This window comes from Octopus bimaculoides, chromosome 1 (genome assembly GCF_001194135.2).
Source record: "Octopus bimaculoides isolate UCB-OBI-ISO-001 chromosome 1, ASM119413v2, whole genome shotgun sequence".
NCBI classification, from domain to species: domain Eukaryota; kingdom Metazoa; phylum Mollusca; class Cephalopoda; order Octopoda; family Octopodidae; genus Octopus; species Octopus bimaculoides.
The window spans coordinates 11,426,512-11,429,011 of record NC_068981.1 but is presented as its reverse complement, the minus strand read 5'-3'; positions in this window follow the sequence as shown (position 1 = coordinate 11,429,011).

The window sequence follows — 2,500 nt, the reverse complement described above, 5'->3', positions numbered from 1 at the left end:
AGATATATCTCAGATTTTTTTGCGTAAATGTATTTATGTCTATGTGAGTCTGGCAGTGTGTGTTGTAGTATCGTCAAGTGTGCAGTAGTATGTGAGGGTATATGCTGTGTAAAATTTATTAGATTTGCATGTTTTGTTCCTGATCTTCTTATACTGTGTGTATAATAATGTACAGCGTTATATGTCTTTAGGAATGCGTGAATTGATTTTGTGTGTTCAATCAGTAAATTTCTCGAGCTTCCAGCAATTCATAACTACCAATTCTTTTGCTTGGTATATGTTCCCGACTAAATGAATTGTTATTGATATTAGGTCATACATACGGAACGAACTCATTTATGTCTGAATAGAAATACATTTTCATGTTGGCCACTCATTTCATTTGCCTTATGGCTGATAATATTCTTCCGAATATTCGTAAAATGACAACATTCCTTCAATATTACATTTCCCCCGAAGTGATCTAATTATAATAGTCTTCAAATGAAAGAACATATTTGTATGTTCGTGACTATAATTTCACATGCTTGTGTGATTTATATTATCTCTATGTTAATATATATGTGGCGTTGTGGTTGCAACTGTGTGTAAGAAGTTTATTCTCATAATTTACAGATTATGTTTCTCATCTTGCATAACGTCAGAGTACAAATTATGCTAGTTTATTAGTCTTTACTGAGAGGGAAACCAACCTACGTAGAAACTCAACATCTAAGTAAGAGTTAATATATTAAGTGCAGTAAACTGAAAGAGCGAATTGAAATATATTATATACAGGAGACGTGTACTGGGAAAATATCACGAAATATATTGTTATGGCAGGGGAAATATGTCATTGATCAGGTCACAGATGTGTGACGAAAAATCTGAAAAAACCTGGAGCAAGTAGAAACTAATCGTAATATTTGGTCTGCATAAGATGGTGAGCTGCTAGAATCGTTAGCACACCGGGCAAAATGCTTAGTGTTGTCTGCACTTCTGAGTTCTAGTTCCGCCGAGGTTGATTTCACTTTTTATTCTTTCGGAGAACCAGTCGAGAGCTAGGGTCGATGTAATCGACTAACCCTTTCTCCGAAATTGCTAGACTTGTGCCACAATTTGAAATCAATATTTGGTGTGTCAATTAAAGGCTGAAACGGCTATTTCACTGTTTATCCGATTTATATTTAATTCATTTGGTGGAAAATTGAAGTTTTGTATTAATTACGTCGAAATACACAGGGAACAAATCCAGAGATATCTGTTTTATAAGGGATTCACGAGGAGGCATAGGTTTAGTTCTACCAGCCGAAATATTGGTTTCAAATTTTGTCACAAAGTCAGCAATTCTGGATGAGGGGCTAAGTCGATTAAAACGATCCCAGTGCTTATCTCATACTTATTTTATCGACTCCGTAAGCGTGAAAGACAAAGTTGACTCCGGCGGGATTTGAAATCAGAATGTACGTACGGACGAAATGATACTAAGTACTTTGTCCGGCGTGCTAATGATTCTGCGAGTTAGCAGCGTCATTTACCTAAATATGGACGATACAAAAAATTAAGTGTACACAACTACAAATTAGTTTCAAATACTAACTATGAACGATCCTGGTTAAAAGATCGTGGTACACCGTCGGTTACGACGACGAGGGTTCCTGCCTGCTCGTGAAATTAACGCGTAAGTGGCTGAGCACTCCACAGACACGTGTACCCTTAACGTAGTTCTCGGCGAGATTCAGTGTGACACAGTGTGTGACAAGGCTGGCCCTTTGAAATACAGGCACAACAGAAACAGGAAGTAAGAGTCAGAGAAAATTGTGGTGAAAGAGTACAGCAGGGTTCGCCACAAACCCCTGCCTGACCCTCGTGGAGCTTTAGGTGTTTCGCTCAACAAACACTCACAAAGCCCGGTCTGGGAGCGAACCCGCAATCTCATGATTGTGAATCTGTGCTCTAAGCACTGGGCCATTGCGCCTCCAAGGTTAAAAAAAATATACAGACAATATATAATATTTTAAATTAGAGTAAATATATTCAAAAAGACATTCAAATACTTTGGGTTATTCAAATACCGCAGAGGTTAGCATTGCTATTTATCGATCCACATGAAGATTGTGAGTGTTGTACCTAAGTCAGTAACCCATTCTGGCAATATTATTTATTGATTTTCCTTATCAGAAGGTTATTACTAATTTATCCGTTAACTACCCCTCCATTCAATATATCGTGACTAACTTGAATATTCATGTTTTACATATTTTTTTTGCTTCATGGACTGGGCTTCAGCCTTTCAAGGAAAACACCGTAAATGATTTCAGTCGGTCATGTATATCTCTATATATCTAGCTATCTCCTTTATCTCTCTCGTTCTTTATATATACGACGGATGTATGAAAAAACTTGTCTAAAAAAAAAAACTTGTCTAAAAAAAAAAACTTGTCTAAAAAAAAAATTGGTACCAGACTTCTGATGAAGGAACAAGACTTCAAGTCTCAAAGGCGTTGAAGGCCCAATATAT